This window comes from Rhineura floridana, chromosome 1, assembly GCF_030035675.1.
Source record: "Rhineura floridana isolate rRhiFlo1 chromosome 1, rRhiFlo1.hap2, whole genome shotgun sequence".
Taxonomy (NCBI): domain Eukaryota; kingdom Metazoa; phylum Chordata; class Lepidosauria; order Squamata; family Rhineuridae; genus Rhineura; species Rhineura floridana.
Genome location: NC_084480.1, coordinates 315265768 through 315292893, shown reverse-complemented (window position 1 = coordinate 315292893; position 27126 = coordinate 315265768). Strand labels below are relative to the sequence as shown.

The window sequence follows — 27126 nt, the reverse complement described above, 5'->3', positions numbered from 1 at the left end:
GACAGACAAAAGGAAGTACTTCTTTACTCAGCGCATAGTTAAACTATGGAATTTGCTCCCACAAGATGCAGTAATGGCCACCAGCTTGGACGGCTTTAAAAGAAGATTAGACAAATTCATGGAGGACAGGGCTATCAATGGCTACTAGCCGTGATGGCTGTGCTGTGCCACCCTAGTCAGAGGCAGCATGCTTCTGAAAACCAGTTGCCGGAAGCCTCAGGAGGGGAGAGTGTTCTTGCACTCGGGTCCTGCTTGCGGGCTTCCCCCAGGCACCTGGTTGGCCACTGTGAGAACAGGATGCTGGACTAGATGGGCCACTGGCCTGATCCAGCAGGCTCTTCTTATGTTCTTATCTGTTTGGAAACAATGTGCAATTATGAAATTAATGGATTTGTATTTGTATCTGTACACTTTCAAGTATAGGTACACTAAGCAAAATTATCCGTCAATGAAATTTCAACTGTATTACAGGCACATGGGTTGTTATTTAATGGGCAGAAAAATGGACCCAATCAAGAGCGCTTTTAGTTGATGCATGCAGGATTCTCTAGCATATCATCTCTACCACTCCCCCAAGCATCATGAGTGTATTTGAAAAGGTGATGCTCCAAGGAGACCCCTAAGTGGCAGGTGACTCTCATTTTAAGGAAGGGTGTTCCGGCTGTTTTGAAGTTAAAGGTGACCTGGCACTGGTTCTAATGAATGTGGCTATACTGGAGATTGTGGTCTGTGTTTCTTGCTTCTATTAATCTAACCCTGTTTTTGAGTATATTGCTGTAGGGTGTTTTGCAGGCATTGTCTCACCTGACACTCTGGCGTTCGCCATAGGGGTATGTAAGCTGAGATTATGGGCTCCTGCAGAGCAAAAACTTGTTGAGAACTGATTCTCACTGGACTACTTAAACTTGGATACAAAAAGTACCTGAATCAAAACAGTGGAACATCACATACAAAGCCTTGTCTGCTCTGCATGGTGTCGCTGTATTTCAAAATCTCCCTACACTGAACCAAGGTCCCGAGTCATCTTAATAGGCCACATTAAATATATTTACAATTAACAGCACTGAGGCTGGGAGTGTTGGGGGGGTGTATTTGTCATTGTATCTTTTGTGTCTTTTTTAAAAGCCAAGTGTGTCTCTTTAGAGGCCATTTGTCTACACTTTGCTTTCCCTAGAAATCAGTAATTTAACGTGGAATTAAGTGGTTGTGTTGAACACCTCGCTTCACTGCTTGTTAAGAATCTTTGAGCAATTTTTTAAAAAAGAGCAATGTGCTTTTAAATGTACATGTTGGGGTGCTGAAATTTCTGCACATATTAAATGTAAGAACTTCTTCTAATCTTTAACTGAATTTGGCTGCCTCGTATTGCTCCTGACAATAGCTAGTGTGGATAGTTGTTTAAAAATGTTCGTTTTGTAAATAATGGTGTGCTTGAGAATAGCAAGATCAGAAAAGTAGGCCTAGTTTGATATAAGATGGTATAAAAAAGTGGGGGATGGATTTGTAACATCTTAAGATCCAGTCTAGTGGGTATATAATTTCATAGTTTCTGTTGTCCATCTATTCACAGGTGTGGGCCATGGGCAGTGACTTAGGGAAGTGCTGAGGATGGAATTTGTTGACGGGAGATGAAATTGCCATGCCCAGCATTTGAAACTGTTGGGAGCTTTCTTGGATGTGTGTGTTAATTTAGGTAAGTTGCTCTCTTTTGTGCCTGCTATTCTCCCTTTGGGAGGGGAAATGTCCCAAAGATTGTGGGAAAGCATGGCATTAATGTGGTTTAAGACATGGTGGTGGTGGTTATATGCCTTCAAGTCTACGACTTACGGCGACTGGTTTCTCCATCTGACACTGTTCATGTGCATGGTGCCCAGAGTCTTTGTCTTAAAAGAGTATTGACTTCTTCTTTGTTTAACTTAGCTATCGCTTTGGGTTCAGTGTGAGTTTATGAATTTCGTCAGCAGCTTGAGAGTGTTTCCTGTTTGACTCTGCAATTTCTGAGCAGGAGGAGGGTTGCATCGAGTTGTGATATATGGTGCTTTGTGTGATGGTGTTGGTAGCCATTTATGAACATTAGGGAGGGCCATTTTCCTAAGGGCCAAAAAGCTGGGAGAGGGGGGAAATCTCAGCCAGTGGCCAAATGCAGCCCTCAAGGCTTCTCTGTCTGACTCTTGGGGTGCTCTTCAGACCACACTTTCTCCCCAACGACACACACACACCCAGTCTTCATATCCTCCTTGAGTGTTTCTTCCTGGCTAGAAAGTGTTCTTGAACTTTTTTTTAATAATATTTGTATACCGCTTAATATACAAAATCCCTAAGCGGCTTACATAAAATACCACATTATACATACAACATTATACACAGAAATATATCAGTAAAAACAGAGAATCCATCAATAAAACACGGTTAAATATCAATAAATAATAAACCAACAGTGTGATCATTTGATAATGCTTCCTCCTTTCCGGATGCAGAACGGAGAGGAGGGATGTGCTAGTGTATGTAGAAACTGAGCAGAGCTTGGAAAAGTTACTTTTTTGAACTACAACTCCCATCAGCCCAATCCAGTGGCCATGCTAGCTGGGGCTGATGGGAGTTGTAGTTCAAAAAAGTAACTTTTCCAAGCTCTGAAACTAGCTTACTGTACACAGGTGACATTTAAACCTATCGCTCTGCCTACTTATGCCTCTGGCCCTGCCCACCACTGGCATGTGGCCCCGGAAAGTTGCCCAGAAGGGAAGGTGGCCCTGGGGCTCAAGGTGGTTCCCCACCTATCCAAAATGTCCAAGGATATTTTAATCCTGTGGTGATACACGTCTGTGGCAAGTGGGTTGTTGAGCAGGAAAGTGTGACATGGCCTCATCTGAACTATACATTTATTTGCAGTACAGGAATACCCCGCTGTACGTACCTTAACTTTACGGACACTCGCGAGTACGGACATACTCCATTCTCCACCATTCCCCTGTTTACGTACACTCGCTTTGCACTTACGAACACTGACGGACACTTTAGTACCGCCCCAACTTGCGTTCCACGCGTGTCGTGCCTTCCGGCAGCAGCGTCATCTTAGTGCTTCACTTTAAGTACATTTTCAGTTTACATACTCAGTCCGGACCCATTGCGTACGTTAATGCGGGGTATTCCTGTATCATACCACAGTAAACAGGCATGGCTTCCTGGGAAGGTTAGTTTGTGAAGGGTGCTGTGAGTTGTTAGGAAGGCCCTGTTCCGTCACAGAGCTACAATTCTCAGAGTGGTTTGACAATCAGTCCTTTTTCCCAGTGAACTCTGGGAAGTGTAGCTCTGTGAGGGTTAAAGTGATATAATACTGTTTTAAATATATAATGCAAATGGGGCCATGAGCAACACATTACTAATATTGAGTACATGGAGATAGGCAGGCTAGTAACTTTGTCATAACTTTTATGGACTTTTCACAAGTTAATAATCATACCAAAGTTGGCCTGATATAAGAGCAAGAAAGGTGACTTTAGTGATTGTGTCCAGGTTATGAGGTGCATACACCTGTGTGGTGAGCATTTCACAGGTCAAAATTATAGTTCAAGCTTTTTTAAAAAATGCATTGACTTTATTTAGAACAACAACAAAAAGTTTATTTAATCCTCAGCAGCCAGAATTCTTGAACTAATGTGTTTTTGTAATTAGCATAACTGTTACGAAACAATGAAATTGATTGAACAGTTGCAATTTATCATTATTATCATTATTAGTATTATTGTAGCTTAACAGTATTAGATAAGATTACTATAAATATGAATGATATAAATATGAATGATCTGCTGAACAATTCTTCTCTTTTGTTTTGGTTATTTTGGAATGCCTGGATTGTCAGCATGCAGTTGCCATTTTCTTTTAAAAAATGAAATTGAACAGGGATAGAGCAAAGGAATAATGATCTTTGTGGTCTATTTTTGAAGATGGTCATGCAAAGGAGACGGCAACACAATGCAATTACAAATATTTGACTGTTCAGCTGTCTGGTATGCCAACCCTAGAATGAACTCTGGGTAAAGAAAATACAATTGCAAACTTTAATAAAACTTAAAGCAAAATTAAATAAAATGAGGGATCGTATGTGCTGAGCATTCCCTCCTAATATTACAAAGGTTGGAAAGAATATTTTTGGCATATCTGTTCCTGGGGCTCCAGTTACGCATCCAGCAATGAAGAGATGTATTAAAAATGTGCAGTGTGTGGGGGTTGAAATCTATCACATGCTTAAGCGAAGCCAGAATGCCCATGCACCATTTTGGGGGCACATGTAGCTGCAACGAGAATGGTCAGGATCAGATGAAGAAGAGACCACCCTGGACTCAGCTGGTGATTTCAATTTCAAAGCAAGCTATTAAACCGCATCAGAAATGCAGTTCCAGTAGTGAAGGGGGGGGGGCTCCTACGGGTGTAGAAAGAAGGAAACACTCAGCATTAAATTGGAAGAATAGCGAGGCTGGCAAAATGAGTCCCTTATGGGAGCTTAAATCTTAAGTATTTCCACATGACCTCGGCTGCTGGCAGATTAAGGAAGGCCCTTGCTGCTGGATGATTCTAAGAGGCTCCCAGGTTGTGTGTTTAATGTTGGGGAGGGGTGTGTGTTCTTTCCTTCCCCACCTCGCTTTCCATCTCTTTCTTTTCTTCCTCTTCCCCCCCTCCCCCTTAAATGTATTTAGCTTTTTTGGGATGTGTCTCTGAAGACTGAGGTGCAAGCTGCTCCAGCATAGCTGGTTAGCTAGATCTAGAACTCTTTCCTATCAAATATGTATTTCCAGAATAAAGTAGTTATTTCTTATTTTAAAGCTTAAAGTCTCTGTCTGGCTAATTTGCAGGGAAGGTAGAATCTTAGCAAAGATTCAAACACACACGTAAGCTCGCTCAGTAATCTCCGTTCCGCAGCTCTCGCTAGAAACTCCGACAAGAGCCACAGCTTGGAAAAGTTACTTTTTTTGAACTACAACTCCCATCAGTGACCATGCTGGCTGGGGCTGATGGGAGTTGTAGTTAATTATATTCCATTGCACTGTTGTGGTATTTATCTTAAAATAAAAAATATGAATTGTCAGTTGCATTTTTACAAGGGTTAAAAAAACTAATCTGTATAAAACTGTGCCCCCAAAGGTCAGTTCTGCACCCCTCTGAGGTCTGCGCCCTAGGCGGCTGCCTAGTTGGCCTAGTGATAGCACCGGCCCTGTTTACATCCCAATTTTGCTCCAAGGAGCTCGAGATGGAGTACATGGTTCTCTCCCCCCCCCCAATTTTATTCTCACAACAGTCCTGTGAGGTAGTTTAGGCTGAGAGACAGTGACTGGCCCCCGGTCACCCAGTGAGCTGCATGGCTGAGTGGGGATTCGAACCCAGGTCCTAGCCCAACACTCTAACCACTACATCACACTGGTTTGTGTTTTGCTACCACCAGATGTAGCAAAGGCCACTCACTTAGATGGCTTTGAAAAAAGGGACAAATTGATGGTTGACAGTTCCATCAATGGCTCTTAGCCAGAAGCACTAAAGTGGAACCTCCACGTCCAGAGACAGTTGATCTCTGAAAAATGTAAACAGGAAAAGGTCAATTTCATGCCTTAATTGTGGGCTTTACATAAAACAGAAATTGTGGTTCTTTATTTTGATGTGGGGAAAGAAACTGGTTGCTGCCAATTGCAAATCATAGTATGCTTTGTGTGCTTCGATTTTAAAATACGCAACATTTAGCATGGAAGTGAGCTAAGCCAAAGAACACCTCCTTAGCATCAGACTTGATTAAATTTATTGAAGTGTAGTGTGACCTCATGGTTGGTTGATTCATTGCTTGCCTGCCTGCCTGGTGGAATTGGCAGGCGTAGGATCAAAGCACCGGATCTCCCTGTGGCTTTAAAAAGGAAGAAGAACATTGAACAGGTTCTTGTTCTGCTGGAAAGCTGCCTGACTAGAGCCTTGCACCTGGTGCCAGCCTGGGAGGCCCTGTTGTGGTGATGCTGCTGAGTGTGCAGGAGACACATTTTTTTCCCACCCTTCCTTCTGTGAGAGGCAAACAAGTGACCTCCTGATAAGGATCTTGCTAGACTGGTGTCCTCCCCTGTTGCTGTTGCGCACCAGTAACTCTCCCTCTCCCACAGCATCTGGAAGAGCAGCCAGTTGCTCCAAGGTGGAAATTCTTGTTGTCTGGCAGAGATATGTGAGCACTATCTGAATCTTAGGGGAAATCTTTTTTCTCTCTCGTTTGGATGAAACCTCACAGACAGGCACAAATCTACGGTAAGTTGTATGCTGGGAAGTTTGAATGGTGAGCGCAGCGAGATTCTGAGGAGCAAGGTGCTTCTAGATGACCTCTTTCATTGAGCATTCATCCTGATTTGTTTGGGGGGGGGCGGTTAGATGACGCTGCATGGAATCAAGTCTTGTTGCACTTTTCTCAGTACATTTTCTGTCACTTGCCTTAGAACTACAATTGCGCTACCTGAATTTGCTGGTACATGATTGAATCCCACCTTAAAACACTGATGGTCGGGAAGTGCCTACAATCTTGTACAAGATGGAAAGGATGCAGTGTTATGTAGCCATGTCAATAGAAGGTGTTGCTGTATTGGCTGAAGCGTTGCCAAATTTACTAACAGCTAGCAGGGGCAGTGGAGCTAGGCTTCTTTATTCTGCCTTTGAATTAACCCTCAGTTGGGGGAATGTAAACATTTGAAAAGAGTTAAGATGGCTGTTTTCAAAATGTTGGTGCTGGACCCTTCCATGGAGGGCTGAGAGTCTTGTCCAACACCAGCATCTGGTTCAGATGTAAAATATGAATAAAGCTGATCAAAAAGTGCAACGACCCTGATGACGTACACAAGTTGCTTGCGATGATGTGGCCAGCAACTTGTCCTCTGGACCCTTGCCCTTCTTGGCTTATTAAAGCTGTCCGAGGGGGTTTGACCGAGTGGATCCAGGGTGTGGTCAACGCATCATTGCGGGAGGGAGTGGTTCCAGCCACCTTGAAAGAGGCGGTGATCCGACCACTCCTGAAAAAGCCCACCCTGGACCCATTGGTTTGTGACAACTACCGACCGGTTGCAAATACCCCCTTCTTAGGGAAGGTGATTGAGAGGGTTGTGGCACAGCAACTGCAAGTACTCTTGGATGAAACAGATTATCTTGACCCATCCCAGTCTGGGTTCAGGCCTGATTATGGGACTGAATTGACCTTGGTTGCCCTGATGGATGACCTTTGTCGGGAGAAGGACAGGGGGAGTGCGACCCTGTTATTCCTACTTGATCTCTCAGCGGCTTTTGATACCATTGACCATGGTCTCCTTCTGGGCCGACTTGGTGAGGTGGGTATTGGAGACACTGTTTTACAGTGGTTCCGATGCTATCTCCAAGGTCGTTCTCAGAGAATAGCATTGAGTGACTGTCTTTTGTCCCCCTGGCAGTTGTGCTGTGGGGTGCTGCAGGGTACCATCTTTTCCCCCATGCTGTTTAACATCTGTATGAAGCCCTCAGGAGCTTTGGGGCGAGGTGTCAGCAGTATGCTGATGATACCCAGCTCTGTTTCTCCATGACATCTGAATCGGGAGAGGCCGTGCAAGCCCTGGACCTGGACTCGGTGGTGGGCTGCATGATGGCCAATAAACTGAGTCTGAATCCTAGCAAGATGGAGGCGCTGTGGGTTGGTGGTTCCCAAGTTTGGATAATTGGTCAGTTACCTGCTTTGGATGAGGTCATAATCCCTCTGAAAGAGCAAATCCATAGTCTGGGGGTGCTCCTGGATCTATCTTTGTCGCTCGAGGCCCAGGTGACCTCAGTGGCTAGGAGTACCTTTTACCAGCTTCTGCTGATAAGACAGGTGTGGCTGTTTCTGGACCAGGATAGCCTGACCACTGTTGTCCACGCACTGGTAACCTCCAGGCTGGATTACTGTAATGCTTCTATGTGGGGCTGCCCTTGAGGTTGGTCCGGAAGCTGCAGCTGATGCAAAATGCGGCGGCGAGACTACTCACTGGGGCAGGGTACCATCAACATGTCACCCCACTGCTGAAAGAATTGCACTGGCTGCCCATTTGCTACCAGGACAAATTCAAGATTCTAGTTTTGGTGTACAAAGCCCTATACAGCTCGGGACCAGGATACCTGAAAGACCGTCTTACCCCTTATATACCCAGTCGATCATTGCACTCTGCAGGTGAGGGCCTCCTGCAGATACCATCTTATCAGGACGTTCGTTCTGCACAAAAACGAACCTTTCGTGTGGCGGCACCTACCCTGTGGAATTCCCTCCCCTTAAATATTAGACAGGCACCATCTCTGTTATCTTTTCGGTGCCTTTTGAAGATTTTCCTCTTCCAACAAGCCTTTTAAGTTGACACCTATCCCAGTCTGTGTCTGTGTTAGAATTGCTTTTAATATGTTTTCTTTAATATGTTTTAACCCTTTTTTAAAAAAAGATGTTTTAAAGCTTTTTTAAAAATGTTTTTAATGTTGTTTTGTTTTAATGTATTTTAACATCTTTTTATGAGCGTTTCTGTTTGCCGCCCTGGGCTCCTGCTGGTAGGAACGGCGGGAGATAGATAGATAGATAGATAGATAGATAGATAGATAGATAGATAGATAGATAGATAGATAGATAGATAGATAGATAGATAGATAGATAGATAGATAGATAGATAGATAAAAAAGAGTTAAGTTGTGTCAGGTACTCATTTGTCTCCTGTGGTTGTGTGCAGTTGCAATGTCTCCTAATGCAAATGCCACTTTTGCAGGGACTTTTATTTATTTGTTTATTTGCAACAGCAGTCATTCAGCCTTGGCCATGTGGGTTACAGTGAGTGTTGAAATCATAGCTACAGTGAAGGACTTCCTCCCTTTTTGGAGTTTTGGTAAACATTGAGGCTTCCTTTTCTGTAAGATATTTGCATTTCTCCAGGGATTCAGCTCTTCATGCAAATAGCATTAAAAATGTAAGCAGATGTGCACTAACCATGAAGCACTTTGAGAATTCCAGGGGGGTGGGTTTTCAGCAGTCCCTTCCCCCCCAAAAAAAGAATGTTGTGTTTCAGAATTCGTTGTAACAAAGGGGAAGTGTATTTTAAATGTGTGGGGTTCTGTAGAAGCTGCCTTAACCAAATCACTAACAGCTAGATGTACATTTCTTTTTCTAAAACACATGCACACAGGTGTAAGCTGTTAGTTTCTTGTCTTGTTTTTAATCAGCAGTTATCAAGGGCTTTGTAGCCTGAGGGTTTCAGCATCTGTGCAGAATCTGTTACTTGTTCAGATTCCTGAGAACTGTTCTCTCTCCCTCCCTCCCTCCCTCCCTCTCTCAAAATAAGAGCAGCAAGCATTTAGGATCATGATCAGAAGCTAGTAAATATGCTGGCAGTATCTGCTTTAGAGGATCAGGAAGCCAGCTGGGACCTAGAGGCATTCTAGAACATTCAGAGGTTACAGGTGGGAGACCTTGTGTTTCTGCCACTCAGACCATTGCACACAAACAGGCATGAAACTGTCTTCTTTTCCCTGATCCCATCTGTCTCCAGGCGTCCACAAATCTTGACTGAATAGATAACCCCATTATTTGTGCTTGTCCCTTCCTCAAGAGGTGCAGAAGACTGGAGGGAGATTCAGCTTTGTAGGCGCCTGCCTTGCCAGGGTCGCCATAGGTATTTGTTAAAGTGTGTGCGTGAGAGATTTCTTTTACAGAGAAAGGTGCAAAGGGTGCACCCAAAACTATTACCTCCTATGCTTTGCCTTCGTGTGCACTGTTGTTTCAGGTGCTTTTCTTTCCAATCTTGGCTCACTTTGGGTGTTTAGAGCTGGATTGAGAGGCTCTGAAGTGACGGGGCAGGATTCAACTCCTTTTGCCCACACAGATTTTTTTTTAATGTAAATTGCGCCCTTCATCCCTCCCCTCCCCAATCTGCTTAATATGAAAATGGGCAGACAAGTGGAGAGCAGGTATGGCTACCTCTCCTGCAATCGTGTGTTGTTTGGGGTGTCTGCAAAGTTGAGAGCTTGACCCCTTTCCCCCACATCCTCTGCACATGCTAGAGGACTTGGAGATAGTGGGTGATCAGGTGGGCAACTGCTTACCCAGTCCTAATCTGACATGAGAGATGGTACCCCTTCCTGAGTTTATGGAGAACTCTGCATTTTATTTATTTAGAAAAATGCTAGTATACTGCAATTTCATTTTAAAAAAATCAAAGCAGTGTACAGCAAATATACACAAAATGCAGATTGCTGACTACCTGTAAAAGTAAAAGTTTTTTCCCCCTTCAATTGTCTGCATAAACCTGGTGGCATAGCAACATTTTCAGCAAACATTTAATATAGAAGGTGCTTGCTGAATCTCTAATGGAAGAACTTTTAAATATGTTTTTTCCAAAGAAGCTAATTGCAACTCATAGTTCACGATCCTGGCTTCTTTGGATAAACCATAGTTAAAACTAATCACAATCTTCATTTGGACATAATGACTGTGGTTGGTTGAAAATAGAAGCAGGTGGTTCCTTTCTCTTCACGGCTGCCTTAGAACTGCTTGTGTACGTAACACCAAACTGTGGTTTAGCATTGTATCCAAACAAAATCAGTGAGTTTCCAGGACAGGTGTTGAGTATATACATATGTGAACTGGACTTTCACCACGTTGCCTTCTTTTTGTGAACTCCCCAGGCAGACCCTTGTAACGTCATTGTCAGACCCCTACCTCCGGTCTGGTCTCATAATGGATTTCTCCCACTGGCCCCAGCACAGGTCTCTCACGATCCCACTACTATGTGCCACCACCCGACACTGTAACGCAATACTGTCCCGAGAATGTGCCTTTGTCTCCCCCTCAGATTGCTACGTAGTGTCTGGGTGCACTTACAGGCCACAACCCCCCTGTATCTTTCTGCCTTTAAAGATGACAGCCCTGGGTTGCTTTGGATACCTGCTGCTGTTACGCTATCCCTTCCTCGCTGCCACCATTGATACTGTTCCCAGCTTTGGTATTTGCTCTGCCCACCCTTCTGGTCTGTAATATTCCAGCCCAGGATCAGGTGTGTTGTTGAACCAAAACTATTTATTTAATAACACAAGGAATAAACAAGATTACTTTAAGTTCGGTCAACTTGAGTGTGGTTACATATAATAGTTTTCTCTTATAAATCTTAGTCCTAAACCCTGCCTCACTACCCGCCTAAACACAAATCCACCCCTCCAAAACCCAGAACCACAACTGTCATTCTCTCATTTATACCTTCAACCACCCAGACGCTCAGCCAATCACCACTCAGCATTCCAACCCAGGTACTCCCCCCTCTCACGCACTCTACTTACCACATTTACCCTACAGAACCGACACTTGCCATAATTACTGTACAGCGTTTACAGGGGCATCACAGTCATCAAAACCTGTTCCACAGGAGACTAAAAGTTATGTACAAAATAGTCTCTGCGTTTCAAGCTATACAGACCTTAAGGGCACTGTCTTGATAGAGGAATGAAATATTGTGGCATTTCCATACTTCAGATAACTGCCATGCAAAACAGAGGGCTAATGTTGTATTTATATCCCAACTTTCTGCTAAAGGTAGCCTCAGTTGCTAACAAAAATAGCCTAAAACAGTAAAAATAAACAAATGGTTAAAAAATCGACAGTATTAGAATAAAACTGTGGCCAAGTGATAACCCAAAAGGCTTTATGCTCTTTGTTCCCCAAATGCTTCAGGAAATAAAACCATTTTAGCTTGATGACACAAGGGGAGTGGAGTGGGTGTCAGGTACACATTTCTGGGGAGGGGGAGGGGTTCCATAGCATGGGTGCCCCTTTCCACCTTGTTTTCTCTATTGCAAGGCCTCTGTTGGAAATCTCAGCTAGTGAGCAGTTCTACCTGGGATACCCAAGTACTATATGTCCTTTCAGAAGAGAGTTCAATCTCTCGAAATTGAGATTTGTCTCTGCCCCCCCTCCATTTATCTATGGATAACTATACCCAGTATACTGTAATATGTACTGTGCAACGTCTGCTGCAATTTCTTGGGAATGGTTTCACTTGATGTGGCCTGATGATGTAGACAAGGTGCTTGCGGTGATGTGGCGAGCAACGTGTCCTCTGGACCCTTGCTCTTCTTGGCTTATTAAAGCTGGCCGAGGGGGTTTGACCGAGTGGATCCAGGGTGTGGTCAACGTATCATTGCAGGAGGGAGTGGTTCCAGCCGCCTTGAAAGAGGCAGTGATCTGATCACTCCTGAAAAAGCCTACCCTGGACCCACTGGTTTGTGACAACTACCGACCGGGTGCAAATACCCCCATTTTAGGGAAGATGATTTAGACAGTTGTGGCGCAGCAATTGCAAGTACTCTTGGATGAAACGGATTATCTTAACCCATCCCAGTCTTGGTTCAGGCCTGGTTATGGGACTGAATTGGCCTTGATCGCCCTGGTGGATGACCTTTATCAGGAGGAGGACAGGGGGAGTGTGACCCTGTTACTCTTACCTGATCTCTCAGTGGCTTTTGTTACCATTGACCATGGTCTCCTTCTGGGCTGACTTGGTGAGATGCGTATTGGAGGCGCCTTTTACAGTCGTTCCAATCCTATCTCCAGGGTCACTCTCAGAGAATAGCATTGGGTGACTGTCTTTTGGCCCCCTGGCAGTTGTGCTGTGGAGTGCCGCATGGTACCATCTTGCCTTCCATGCTGTTTAACATCCAGATCAGTGTTTCCCAAACTGTGGGACTCCAGATGTTGCTGGACTCCAGTTCCCATCAGCTCCAGCCAGCCAGCATGGCTAATGGCAAGGAATGATGGGAACATCTGGAGTCCCACAGTTTGGGAAACACTGATCTAGATGAAGCCCTTGGGAGCGGTCATCAGGAGCTCTGGGGCGAGGTGTCAGCAGTATGCTGACGATACCCAGCTCTATTTCTCTGTAACATCTGAATCGGGAGAGGCTGTGCAAGCCCTGGACTGGTGCCTTGACTCAGTGGTGGGCTGGATGAGGGCCAATAAACTGAGTCTGAATCCTAGCAAGACAGAGGCCCTGTGGGTTGGTGGTTCTGGAGTTCGGATAATTGGTCAGTTGTCTGCTTTAGATGGGGTCTGAAAGAGCAGGTCTGTAGACTGGGGTTGTTCCTGGATCCATCTTTGTCGCTTGAGGCCCAGGTGACCTCAGTGGCTAGGAGTGCCTTTTACCAGCTTCGGCTGATAAGACAGCTGCGGCCGCTTCTGGACCGGGATAGCCTGACCACCATTGTCCATGCACTGATAACCTCCAGACTGGATTATTGTAATGCGCTCTATGTGGGGCTGCCCTTGAGGTTGGTCCAGAAGTTGCAGCTGGTGCAAAATGAGGCGGCAAGACTGCTCACTGGGGCAGGGTATCACCATCATGTCACCCTGCTGCTGAGAGAATTGCACTGGTTGCCCATTTGCTATCGGGCCAAGTTCAAGGTTCTCATTTTGGTGTACAAAGCCCTATGCAGCTTGGGACCAGAATACCTGAAAGACTGTCTTATCCCTTATATTCCCAGTTGATCACTGCATGCTGCAGCTGAGGGCCTCCTGCAGATACCATCTTATCAGGAGGTCCATTCCGCACAACATAGGAAGCGGACCTTTAGTGTGGCGGCACCTACCCTGTGGAATTCCCTCCCCTTAAATATTAGGCAGGCACCATCTCTGATATCTTTTCGGCGCCTATTGAAGACTTTCCTCTTTCAACAAGCCTTTTAAGTAGAGACTTATTCCAGTCTGTGTCTGTGTTAGAATTGCTTTTTAAAACCATTTTTCCTAAACAATATGTTTTTAACCCTTTTTATTTAAGGTGCTTTTAAAGCTTTTTTTTTAACAATGTTTTTAAAGTTGTTTTGTTTTAATGTATTTTAAGGTCTGTTTCTATGATGTTTTAAAGTGTTTTTAGTGCTTTTGTTTGCTGCCCTGGGCTCCTGCTGGGAGGAAGGGCGGGATATAAATCAAATAATAAATAAATAATGTCAGGGGAAGGGAAAATGTGCTACCAGGTCGTTTCAGAAAGCAAATATTTTGTTGTGCTTCAGAGAATCTGCCAATATAAATCTGTGTGCTCATATCGCAGTGTGGTACAAATAAAAATCATAGGTCACCACTTGAAGAAAGTATATATCCTGGCTTCACAGAATGCTTGTCTGCGGACAAATATTGTCAGACTGGCAGTTAGTTGACAGTGTTTGACCGGTCAGTTGGCTGTCATTCCAGCTTCTGCTTGGAGCATGTTAGGAAGATTCAACTGGGCTCTCTGTGTGTGAGAGAGGGAACTGTTGAAGATCCAGCAATGTTAGGTGGGCTTTGAGGTACAGAGACCTGGGTTCTTAATCCTGTGTCACTCATGGAAGACACGCACAAACACACACACACAAACACACTCCTGAACCTCAAGTTCCCCGGCCAACAGAATGGGAAGTGCTATGGACTCTGAAGAAGCACGAGTACAGGGCAAAAGAGACAAACGAGCTAAGCGGAAGGCACATCAAGCAAATCCTCATTGCTACCATTTTCCATCTGGAAAGCTATGTCCTCACTGTGTGAGGCTGTGTGGATCCAGAATTGACCTCCATAGTCACTTACGGACCCACCGTTAAAGACCTTATCTTGGAAGACAATCTTACTCGGCCACGAGTGATTGCCAGTGAAATGAATGCTGATACCCTAGGAAGAGTTAGGGAGCAACCGCAGCTTTTTAAAAATGGGTTGCTGGTCCCTGGAAATTTGAAATCTTAAAACAAAAAATAACTTCTCAGTGGGCCTGAATTCTTGGACATTGCAGTGGATTTTCATGTCCTGATACATGAGCGTTCATGAGAATACACTTAAATGCAGACTCTAAAGTGCTGCAAGTGTAGACCATGGTTTCTCAACCTTTGGCCTCCCTGGACAGGAATTGCAGAGTCTGTATGGCAGAGAACCTGCAGCCTTCCTGATGTTGCCAGACTACAACACCCATCTTCCCTGACGGTTGGCCATACTGGGGGGGGACTGACTTATGGGATTTGGAGTTCAATTTCTGGAGGGTCACAGTTCCCCATCCCTTGTCTATGTCATATGGTCAAGTGTGTCCTGCCTGCCAAATTCGCCAACGCTTCACAGCTGCCTGCCCAGTAGACTAAAGCCACTGTTCCCAAGCTTTGTACCTTGAGGGAACCCTTAACATATTGACGTACCTGCCACAGAACCACTGAATTGCATAGGAACGTGGAACCATGTTTTAGAATATATGCTCAGTTCATAGGCAACATCATCATCATCGCCCTCTGTGAGCCAAGAATGTGCCCTAACGGTTCTGCTGCTGGCTTACAGTGAGAACAGGGTTTTCTTCATGTTAAATTTTTTTTCACTAATTAATTAAATTTTTATCCCACCCTTCCTGCCCAGGGCAGCAAAATCAAAGCATCAAAACAATGCAATTAAAATATTTAACATTTAAAAGATTAAATGTTTTTAGATGTTCTTAAATACACATTTTATCAGGGCACGTATTTAAATATCCCTATGTGCTTATCTCATTGTATGCATTTCTAAATGCATTTTATCTTAATATGTGCATTTTAAAATGCATTTTGGTATACTTTTTGAGTTGCAAGAACTTCAGAGAAGTGCGAAATTCGAATTACATTTATATTCTGACCTGCATATCAGTTCATGGGATGCTGGTCACGTAGGGTTGTGTATGTGTGTGTGTTGTGGCCTCATTGTCTCACTGTCACTGTTAGTGCTGCTCCAGCTGCATTGCAAAAGACACTCAAAAAGGGGGCAGAGTCGGGGGACAGGCTGATGAGACAGTAACCTACTTTCTGTTTCTGGTTGACAGCCCAGATGGAGTGAGGAAATCTGTAAACAGCCAGCAGTGTGTGAGAAGCAGCCAATGGTTGTTGGTGTTCTCATAGTTGCCCATGGCAGTGAATGCTTGATTGGATTGTCTGCCTGTCAGAGGTCAGCCTTTCTGCATAGAACACAGCCTGTATGTGTGTGTGTAGGAATGCAATGGGCTCAAAGTTAAATGTCATTAGAGAATGCTTCCGATTATTATTATTTTTTAAAGTAGCAGATACACTTCCTTAGCGGAGAGCTTGGAATTCTGTAAAGGCTTGTCTTCTGCAGGCATCTCTGGACATCAACACACAGGGTGTGTTAGTGTCTCGGACTTGTGCTTCTCACAGTTTTGCTGCCATGCCCGAAGATGAAATCTCACTGGGAGATGCAGAGAGGTTCATTGATTGAGCTTTGTGCGTAGCCGCCCGTGCAAAATCACCTTCAGACATTATGGCGCAAGTGATGTCCATTTGTATGGCGGTGCTCCGGATTGCAGAGTTGAAACATTCATTATGTGCTGGCGGTGTCTGCTTGCGTGACTGTTGTCGTGATGGAAGGGGGAGGGATGACTGGGCCCTTGCCTTCATGCCTCCATTCCTCCCTTTCCACTATCCATTAGTTAAATCACTCTTCACACAGTACTCAGTGGCAAACCTGAGTTTTCCCACTTGGAAATGTGGGATGCTGCAGCCAAAAACTTTCTCCCAGATTAACGTGTCTGTGATCCACATGTCTATAAACAGGTTGCTCCCCACATTAGTTGCTTATACAGTAGGGCCCCACTTTACAGCGCTTCGCTAATGCACCGGTCTGAATTAGACGCAATTGGACTAAAGCCCCACTCATACTGCACTTGTTCCGCTTTTTCGGCGGTTTTCGGGCATCGCGCGCCATTCTATTCAATGAGTTCCACTTTTCGGCGGTTTTCGCTTTTCAGCAGGCATCCGGAACGTAACCCACCGTATGAGTTGGGCCCTACTGTACTCAAATATTAGCCGAGACTTAGTAGTGCAGTGGGTAACAAGTCTGACCCCACAGCAGGGGTTTCTAGATTTAACTGCTGGTTGGCTCAGCTATATTTTGGGACGATGTTGCCATGGCACATGCCTTGCATCCAGAAGGTCTTGTGTTTGATCCCCAGCATCTTTAGTTAAAAGATCCCTGTCAGAGCTGCTGCCAATCAGGCCCCATCAGCACTATACATTTAAACCAGTACCATACCACTTTTAAACCGTCACAGCTTCCCCCAAATAATCTAGTTGGTTATGGGTGCTGAGGGTTGTTGGGAGACCCCGATTCTCCTCACAGAACTACAATTCTCAGAGTGGTTTAACAATTCCTCTTTCCAGGGAGCTCTGGGAGTTGTAGGTCTGTAAGAGGAATAAGGGGTCTTCTCTCAGTATCCTAAGCAAACTACAGCTCCCAGGATTCTTTGGGGGAAGGGATGACTGTTTAAAGTGGCATGATACTGCTTTAAATGTATAGTGCAGATAGGATAGATAATATTGCAGTAAGAAGGATCAGAAATTGTTGCAGTATAAGGCAGCTTAATATACACATTTTTTAAAAATGCCCTGCGTTCATTGCCCTCAAGGCCCCGCTGTTAGGGTACAGTAGGAGTAGCCAATGTGCTGGTCTCCAGATGCTGTTGGACCCCATTTACCATCAGCTGTAGCCAACATAGCCGAGGGTAGAGATGTGAAGGCCTGGGGGGAAAACTCAGGAATATTTGGGGAGGGAATGGGGCTTTTTTTCCTGAAAAATAAAAAAAATGGCTGAATTTTTCCATATTTTTTTCCTCTTGGTCTTTGTAACTCCCGCCAGGACTGTTGGGATTTGAAGTCCAGCAACATCTGGAAGCCACCACGTTGGCTACCCCTGGGATACAACAATCATGGCATTAAGGTGCATACTCAAATCCCCTTCGTGTAAATTGAATCAAGTACCCACTCTTTAAGCCGCGTCATGCTCTCAAGCAAAGCAGGAAAAAGGGCTGACCATCTCCTTTCCTATCAGCGCACGTTTGCAAGTGTTGGGGATTATTTTTGTGATAGTAAGCGAAGAACAAGGAGGTCAAAAGAGCGAGGGAGAGAATAGGGCAGCAGAAAGAGAAAAGCGGCTGGCTCTCCCCATTACTCTCAGGCAGCCCTGACCGAACATGGCCATTAGCAGGGAAAAGGTGTCCCCCCCCCCAAAAAAAAAAACTTAAAGGCTAAGGCTGCAATCCATTAATCAAAAGTAAGCACCATTGGGTTAATGAGACTTACTCCCAGATACGTTTGTATTGCATTGCAGCCAAAGAGTTGCAGCCGGCTAAGTTTTACTCTGAGTAGACCCATTGAAAATCAACAGATCTAACTTAGTCACGTTCATTAGTTTCAGTGGGCCTGCTCTGAGCACGACTAGCATTGGATACAGCCCTTACACTAGTGACAATGGAGTTTCTGGGTTAGTAACTGTGGATGCAGAGGGGGCACCACATCTATTGCGGTCTCTATTATTTTTGCCATGGGGCCTCCTGGCTGCAGGTTAAACAGTTCCCTGTCGTTGCGCATGTGCTTCTCTATTCATGTTCCACTCACGCTTTCACTTATCTTCATCGTTCCTGACCAGACTTGGCATATTTCAACAGCACAGCGGGAAAATAATGCTTGGTGCTTGTTCTTTGCTTTTTGCTTTTTTTTTTTTTTTTTGCAACCTGAATTACATGTGCAACTATTATTTTCCAGTTGCCGAATACTGGTTTGGGGGTCTCGTAGTATAGAATATTAGCCACCTCTGGCCATCCAACAGTTGGCCTTGCCTGACCTTGTCTCTGTCAGCCATATTTTGCTAAGCAGGCAAAGATCCAAAGGGGTGGGGCATGTCTTTCCTCAGTTTCCATTTCATACTCGTGAGTCAGGTGCTCCTTTTCTGCAGGAGAGTGAAATGCCAGCTTTCTTCACCTCGTGTGACCCCCCATGTGCCTTTTGCCTTTGAGGGTTGCCAGTTTTAATTGCAGGCTGCTGTTACATCACAAGGAGCTTTTTCCTTCCCCCACACACACACCTCATCGCCTTTTTGATGGTTACAAGAAGCTGTTAAAAGCACAGAAAACAGCTACGTTGAACAGAGCAGTCATTTTCCCCCCTCGGTGTGGGACTTTTGGATCAGTTGCTAAAAGAAATGGCAAAAAAAAAGGTTTCCTTCCCCAGCAGGAAAGGGGAATCTTTTTCAGCCCAGGGGCCACATTCCCTCCTGAACAACGTTCCAGGGGGCCACATACCAATGGTGTTCTCAGCCAGAGGCAAAAAGCAAAGGATGTCAGTTTTACCTTTGAATGGTAGGCTAGCTTCTACGCACACCCATTTCCGTCAGAATTCAAGGCCGGGCAAAAGCACTCAAAGAGGATGTGAAGCAAGGCTGGTGAAGGGGGTGTGGCCCAAGGGCCAGAGAGGGAGGCCAGCAGGGCCACGTTCAGCTCCTAGGCCCAATTCCTGCTACCCAGCTTCTTCACTGAAACGGGTGGTGAAGTTTCTAGTGATGCCTGGTGCAGATGGAACATTAGGGAGCAACGCCATGGAATCACATGCTCCTTCTCTACAGCAAATGTTGCAGTCCTCCTTCTGTCATAGTGGTTAAGAGATCCATTTGCATTGGCCTCAACCGTGGTGCACTGTAATCAAAGTTCCTTAGTAACAAATGATTGATGTTTGCCAGCAGACTCTGGGACAGAGGGGGCCTGGTTAGCAGTATTCATGGCTAATGCTTGCCCGGATATATGCCTTAAGACAAAAGGAGGCAAGCAGTCTGCGTCTGTGTTGGAATTGCTTTTTAATATGTTCTTAAACCTTCTTTTTAAAATGTTTTTAATCTTAGATGTTTTGAAAGCTTTTTAAGTAACGTTTTTGAAGATGTTTTGTTTTATCGTGTTTTAAAGTTTGTTTTTATGATGTTTTATTGTTTTTGGTGATTTGTTTGCCGCCCAGGGCTCCTGCCGGGAGCAAGGGCGGGATATAAAGCAAATAATAATAGTAGTAATAGTTTGTTAAGGGTGTTGAGGGTTGACCTTAGGAAAACCTTGTCCCACCAAAGAGCTGCTATTCCCAAAGTGGTTTAACAAGCAATTCCTTTTACCAGGGAGCTCTGAGCATTGCAGCTCTGACAGGGGAATAGGGGGTCTCCTTACAACTCTGAGCACCCTGAACAAAATACAGTTCCCAGGATTCTTTAAATGTAAGGTGTGTTTGCGGCTTTGTTGCAATGAAAGGAGTAGGCGGCACATGTTTCCACATCCTGCCTTGCAGTTTCTTTTTTTAAAAAAATAATCACCATCTTTTGTGGCCACAAGCTTACGGTGTTACACGGGGCTTAGGTTAACACATATTCCTCCTGACACACTGCAAGATCTGTCCCAGTCAGATTTTAACCTGCAGATAGGAAAGGAGGGTGGCTGGTTACCACAGATTAATATGAGCCCCAGAATTAGTCTTGAATGCTGTGATAAGAATCCCTCCAGCTACATCAAGTCACAGAAAGGATGTGTAGGTAGGAATGTTTAAGCCTCCAGAACCTCTTTGGTGGTGTAGGATGCCAGTCACATAGGATGTATGAGCTGGGCTGACTTTGTTTCCACTTGCAAAATGGGCATGCAAGAGGGGCATACAAAATGGTCTTCAGATAAGAAGAGAGTGCTTCTGAACAATCATGCTGTCAGAGCAAGGCTTTGGGGCAGAGGTCAGGGCCCCATTCAACGGAATGAACAGGAGGGCCCCCCAAGCACAGCAGGATTGGCTTACTGCTTTTTGAAATAATACACATTACCATGTGAACGGGGTCGGGGAAAGCATGAATTCCATGAATTCCAGAGTCAGAAATTGCCTAGCTGCAACCCTGCTTCTGAAACTACGATCCTTAAAAACATGATCCCCAAACTATTGATACCTGGTAGGGGACTTTAGACTGCAACAAAAAATAACAAGTGAGAATGCCAAAGAACAAGCACCAGTTTAGAATTCTACTCCTTCTGCAATCCAGTGCAGCTGTTCTTGACACAACAGAGTGAAAAGAAGTGTTGCCTAGGTAGCATACCGTCACCATGTTCATGCAAGTTGGTCCTGATTCCAGAGATGTGTAGTTTGACTGGGGCCATATGCAAACCTAGCAACTCTTCTCCTTCAGCTTGTGTGTTAAGAATACAACTGCGCCCAGGTGCCAGAGGAGCAGAAGGGCTTCCAACTGTGAAGAGTCACGCACAGTGCTGTCTGGCAGTGGGTCACCCATGTGGTTGGCCAAAACCAAACCTCCATGCCAGCCAGCAGTATAAGAGAGCTTAACAGTTACTGCTGTAGAAGACCTCTGGTGAAACAAAATTCCCAACTGAATGCCTGAACTTCGGTCAGGATACATCTTTTTTGGTTTGCCTTGCCATCTTTTTTCTCCCAGAGAGCTTTCCCTCTTTTAAGTCTGTAAATGTCCCAAGCAACATTCTTTAGGATTCTGGCTCTTGGGAAAATGCATGGCATAGCCATGTCATCGTTTTGCACAATGGGTGTTTTTTGAACGCTGGGTTTGCTCTCGTCTACACAGTATTGTGAGCTCCTGTTCAGGTTTAACTGAAGGATTGTCAGGGCATTCTTGGCCAGAAACTGTTCCTTGGTAACTTCTGCTTTGGAGCTTCAGAGCTCTGATGCCTGCTGAAAATTTAATACTCGCTTCCCATGCCCCAGTCAAGGCCACTGGTGAAAAGAATATTTCGCACTCCCCAGCATGGGCGGACCAGCTAAAAATCTTTACACTTTAATATTTTATATCATTATGAAGGGGTTTGAGAGTGTTGAAGAAGCTAAGAGCAATGCCATCAGGAGTCTAGACCAAGAGGCTAGACTCTTAGCAGGGGCACCCAAGGTGGAATGGTCAAAGCTGAAACACCAGACTAAGATGCATCCAAACTCGGAGGAAGGCAATGGTAAACCACCTCTGAATACCTCTTACCATGAAAAAAACCCTATGAACAAAGTATCCAAAATGCAACATGAGATAGTGCTGGAAGATGAGACCCCAGGTCAGAAGACACTCACCGAGCTACTGGGGAAGAACAACAAGATCTGAACAGGGTGGTTCACGACAGATGCTCTTGGAGGTCACAGATTCATAGGGTCGCCATAAGTCGTAATCGACTTGGAGGCACATAACAACAGCATTGTCTTTGAAATTCACCAATTTTACAATGGATGTCAAAAACAATTGACAAATAATGATACTCCCGAGAAAGACAAAAACATATGCAACGTAGTCGGGCCCCAGGGCCCCTCTGGTAATTTGTACGGGCTTCCCTCCCCCCCAAATAGGCCCTGGCCCCAGTAGGAAGATAATGAGAGAGCTGAAACTTGAGGATGTAACTGGTAACATCCCTTCCTTAGTTGATTTTGATCTCTCTCTTTTTTTCTCCCTTTAGTTCTGCTTTCTTCACTCCCATCCCACCCTGGTCCACCAGTGTGAGACCCTCTCCTTGCTTGGTTGCAACCTTGCCTTAGCTGTCAGGTCTTTCCTTTGTGCTGGGTAACAGTAGCCCACCTCTGTGGACGTGTTCACAAGAGACTTGTTATAGAGCAGGCACGTGTGGCAGAATATGATCTGGAGGTAAGTCGATCATTCCATAGTGGGACATGAGTGTTAGTTAGTATTTGTCCAGATTTATCCAAGACTCTCTTCTGTGTTTCTAAACAGTCGCTGGTTCCAGTTGTTACTCTTTGTGTACTTGCTTTGCTTCTTGACTTGATGGTTTCAGGCCTGTACAACATGGCAGTTACTGCCCCTTGGTTTCTGGTCATGCAAATAGCTCTGAGATGAAGTCAGGAATTGGTGCGGTGGTTTTGCTGACACAAAGGCTGCCTTTCTTTCTTACTGTGCAGGAAGTAGTTTTTCCTTAGTGCTTCTTAGGTGGAAGGGGCATTTTTCTCCCTGGTGGAAGGTTGCAGCTTACCCAAACATCTCCTATTTTACCCTCCCTCTTGGCTTTCTGACAAAACGTCTTCCACCTATACTGGCATAGCCATTCGGGAAGGGAATAGCAGATTGTCAGTCAGATTGATTTATAGGTATATGGGATGCTGTTATGTAAAGCGATATGTTCATTGAACCATAGAAGTCGGCATTGTATTTTAATATTATTGTAAGATCTTGAAAAAGAAAATTAAAGGATGCAAGGTTTTATTACGTTATTGCGGAATACAGAGAATAATAACCTATGCATTTTCCAGGGTTCAAGGCTTGGCTGAAATGTAGACTTCCAAGACCCACAAGACTGTAGATTCATTGCTCTAATACCACAATAAACACTAACAAGTGTGCTGTAAAAGTCAATAACTTGAGGAATATTGCTTTTGACCACTGAGTTCAACTGTAAATGTCAGTAAAATTGCCAGAGGTGGGTTGTTGCAAATGTGTTCCTCTACCATTCCACAACAGACTGTAAGTTTTAATGAGAATTGTTGGTGGTTCTCTGCTATCTTGGAATCTTTGGTACTAACAGGCACCAGCAGCCCTTGTTCAATATATTTATATACCAAGTTAAGGACATTGTGCGTCTGTAAAAAGTCGCTATACTGAGTCAAGCATTGTGGTCATTTTTTCTTGCTTATTCCATTTTTCCCTGTTAAAGCCACTGAACTGACGATTGGAGACATGGTGCTCAGGTCCCTTATTCCCTTTATTCTTCTGCTAGCAGTTTGGTACCCAGCATTGCTCAGAAATTCTAAGAAAAAAAATCAATTTAGTTTTGAAAGGTTCAGCTCACTATCTTGACTCAAAACAGCATCCAGTCGTATCCATAGACAAAAACCTGCTCCGGGAACTCAGAAACCATCATGCAAATTTTAGCTGTGGTATCTTAAGAGGGAGAGCCAGTGTGGTGTAGTGGTTAAGGTGTTGGTTTGAATGCCCACATAGCCACAAAGCTCAACTGGGTGACCTTGGGCCAGTCACTGCCTCTCAGCCTTAGAGGAAGGCAATGGTAAACCATCTCTGAATACTGCTTACCATGAAAACATAGGGTCATCATAAGTCAGAATCGACTTGAAGGCAGTCCGTTTCATTTTTCATCTTAAGAGGTGTCCAAATGCATAGCAAACAGCTTTCCAAAATACATAAGAGAAGTAGATGAATTATCCAGGCTGGAAAGTTCCCAGGTGCTCAGGCAACTGAAAATTGCAGCATGCCCGTTGACTGCCGAAAAATCGTGGTTAATCCTGAGTCAGTCTAGCATGGGAGGTAAACTTCCAATTTGGACATCCCTGAGACTTCTCCAGGGGATGGAGGTTTGAAAGTCCTGCCAGCTTAGAGGACATTAGGTACACTTGTGAAAGTTTCCTTCTTGGAGATGTTAGCTTGGCACTTGTTACCCTGGTAATCAGAGATCATAGAAATGGAATAGTAGAGTTGGAAGGGGCCTATAAGGCCATCGAGTCCAACCCCTTGCTCAATGCAGGAATCCAAATCAAAGCATTCCCGGCAGATGGCTGTCCAGCTCCCTCTTGAACGCCTCCAGTGTCAGAGAGCCCGCTACCTCTCTAGGTCATTGCTTCCATTGTCGTATGGCTCTAACAGTTAGGAAGTTGTTCCTGATGTCCAGTCGAAATCTGGCTTCCTGCAACTTGAGCCCATTATTCCATGTCCTGCACTCTGGGACAATCGAGAAGAATCCTGGCCCTCCTCTGAGTGGCAACCTTTCATGTACTTGAAGAGTGCTATCATATCTTCCCTCTTCTCCAGGCTAAACATGCCCAGTTCTTTCAGTCTCTCCTCATAGGGCTTTGTTTCCAGTCCCCTGATCATCCTTGTTGCCCTCCTCTGAACCTGTTCCAGTTTGTCTGCATCCTTCTTGATATGCAGAGACCAGAACTGAACACAATACTCAAGATGAGGCCTAACCAGTTCTGAATAGAAGGGAACCAATACTTCAAGCGATTTGGAAACTATACTTCTGTTAATGCAGCCTAATACAGCATTTGCCTTTTTTGCAGCCACATTACACTGTTGGCTCATATTCAGCTTGTGATCAATGACAATTCCAAGATCCTTCTCACATGTCGTCTAGCTGGGTCGCTGATGTTGGGTTTTTGACACTGTTGGCTTTCTGTATGTAAATCTGACGCAAACACTGGGACAATGCAGAGAAATGGGGTGGCTCATTGGCCCTGGGGCCAGACTGCTGTGAACATGTACAGGCCCTGCTGCATTCCCACCCCAGGGTCACATGGCCCTGCCACCTTTTAGCATAGGAAAGGGAAACCTTATTCAGTCCAAGGGTCTCATTCCCGTTTGGGCAAACTTCCAGGGGTCACATGCTAGTGGTGGGTGTGGCCAGAGGCAAAAGTGGGCGGAGCAATAAATATGAGATTTACCTTTGTACAGCAGGCTAGTTCCCACACACACACCCTCTTTATCCTCTGTCCAGACAAGCCAGAGGCGTTATTGGAGTTCAAGGACACATTTCAGCCAGTCCAAAATAGTAAAAGAAGGTGCAAAGCAAGGCTGGTGAGGGAAGTGGCTTGGGGAGAGTTCCAAGGGCCAGATAGAGAGGCGTGGAGGACCACACTTAGCCGCCGCCACCCCTGCCAGAGCTTCCCCACCTCTGTTTTAGCATATTCTGCCATGTCGAGGAGGAGCTTGCCTTCATGAAAATAAAATCTGGAAGAGCTGAGCTAGGGAGATGGCAGCAAGGTCACACTTCACCCCTGTTCTCTTATCTTTCACTTTCTCCCCACCCCTGTGTGTGGTGTTGTACGACATGATGTTGTGCGATATGACGCCTTTGGTGACGTCCCAGCCCTGTCTCCAGGCACTGCTCTCCTGGCTTACTTAATGCTAGAGGGCAGCCTTGCAAAAAAAAAGGTTAACAAAATTGACTAGTCCACCCCAAAACACCTTTTGCCCCCTACAGTTGGTTGTTTTTGAACACATGAAGCTGATTTATGCTAACTCAGACCACATTCACACCACACATTTTTTCCGCTATTATTCCACTTTAAAACCCCTCACAGAGCTCCAGTTCCCTGGGAAGAAGGAAATGGGAATGGACCGCCTTCAAGTCGATTCTGACTTATGGCGACCCTATGAATAGGGTTTTCATGGTAAGCGGTATTCAGAGGGGGTTTCCCATTGCCTTCCTCCGAGGCTGAGAGGCAGTGACTGGCCCAAGGTCACCCAGTAAACTTCATGGCTGTGTGAGGATTCGAACTCTGGTCTTCCAGGCTGTAGTTAAACACTCTAATCACTACACCACACTGGGACTGACTGTTAAACCACTCTGATAATTGTGGCTCTGCGAAGGGAATAGGGCGTCTCCTAACAACTCTCAGCACCCTTCACAAACTACACTTCCCAGGACTCTGGGGGGGAAAGCCATGACTGTTTAAAGTGGCATGATAGTGGAATAAATGTATGGTGTGGATGGGGCCGCTATCATTGTCCCACGTATTGTGTGCACCAGCCTTCCTCAACCTCTGGTCCTGCAGGCATTTTGGACTACAACTCCCACTAGCCCAGGCCAGCATTGCTGTTGGTAAGGGGCAACGGGAGCTGTAGTCCCAGCAACATCTGGACATTCAGACAGGGAACCTCCCCAGCAGGGCCTTGGAATGACTCCGTGCCGCCTCCAGGTTCATAGGCAGCATTTTTCTGAATAACAGTTGCTTGTCAATAGCAGCAGGTGGGTGGTGTTGCCCTCGTCGTGCCCTCTCTGTGGGCTTCCCATTGGCATCCCCATTGACAACCGCTTACAGGCTTTCTGTTGAGTAAGCGGTATATACAGTTAGCTTAAATAAATAAATCTGGCTGACAGGTGTGGGAAACGGGATGGTGGGCTAGATACTATTTTAGTCTGATCCAGCAGGGCTCTTCTAATGGGAGTCTGAGATGCCAGGGACTGTTTGAGACCTCTTGCAGGCAAAGCATGTGCTTTTTCCAATGAGCTACAGGGTCTCCCTGTGGACACATCTGCAGTTTTCTTTCTTTCCTTTTTTTTAAAAGGAATTCCTTTCTAGTTTTTATAAAAAACGTCCCCATGTGCTTGGTTCTTTCATGGGTGGCTCATTGCAAACTGGATAGATTTAAAAAGAAAAGATGGATGAGTGAGAATGGGCAGACTCTTGCAGCTTTGGGGCTTAGGAAAGCGCACTCTGTGTAAGATGCACCCGCCCCATCAGTTAAGCTCTGCCATGGAGTCCCTTCTCACCCTCCTCCAAGGAGAGTGGGATGTTGGGGTGGGTCCTATGCAGAATCACTCAGATTTGCGTGCGGCCTCGGAAGCCCAT

At 45.1% G+C, this 27126-nt stretch overlaps 1 protein-coding gene across 5 annotated transcripts in view; it reads left to right on the top strand.

The window, feature by feature from the left end:
• The window catches only part of PTP4A3 (protein tyrosine phosphatase 4A3), a 149602-nt gene that overhangs the window by 25763 nt on the left and 96713 nt on the right, over window positions 1-27126 (top strand). For 3 of the 5 annotated variants that reach the window (XM_061607053.1, XM_061607056.1, XM_061607055.1), the window contains exon 2: window positions 1571-1693. The exons of 1 other annotated variant lie outside the window; for it this stretch is intronic. The gene's annotated coding sequence lies outside the window, so the exon portion shown is untranslated. Of the gene's footprint in view, window positions 1-1570; window positions 1694-6168; window positions 6274-27126 lie in introns of those variants that run through there. One more of the 5 variants, XM_061607061.1, reaches the window with a different exon arrangement.